The sequence below is a fragment of the Sinocyclocheilus rhinocerous genome, unplaced genomic scaffold (genome assembly GCF_001515625.1).
Source record: "Sinocyclocheilus rhinocerous isolate Xijiao unplaced genomic scaffold, SAMN03320098_v1.1 scaffold3939, whole genome shotgun sequence".
Lineage (NCBI taxonomy): Eukaryota > Metazoa > Chordata > Actinopteri > Cypriniformes > Cyprinidae > Sinocyclocheilus > Sinocyclocheilus rhinocerous.
The window spans coordinates 17,636-17,995 of record NW_015631054.1 but is presented as its reverse complement, the minus strand read 5'-3'; positions in this window follow the sequence as shown (position 1 = coordinate 17,995).

Sequence of the window (360 nt, the reverse complement as noted above, 5' to 3'; positions counted from 1 at the left end):
CAGCATAAATGGCTGCCCACTGCTCCGGGTGTGTGTTCACGGTGTGTGTGTGTGCTCTTTGGATGGGATAAATGCAGAGCACTAATTCCGAGTATGGGTCACCATACTTGGCCACATGTGACGTCACTCACTCATTTTTTATTTTTTTTTAGTCTTGGTTATTGTATCTAAAAATAAATAGAAATATAATTTAATAGATTGGGCTCTGTTGTTAAATGCAGCCTTTAATATTTTAGTAATGTGCTCTAATAGGGCTCCCTATTGTATAGCATTAGCTAAGATAGATTTTTTATCCTTAAGAAAATTGTAATTATAATTGAGTTTATTTAAAGGCAGAGCCATAAATTGTTCAGTAAACCA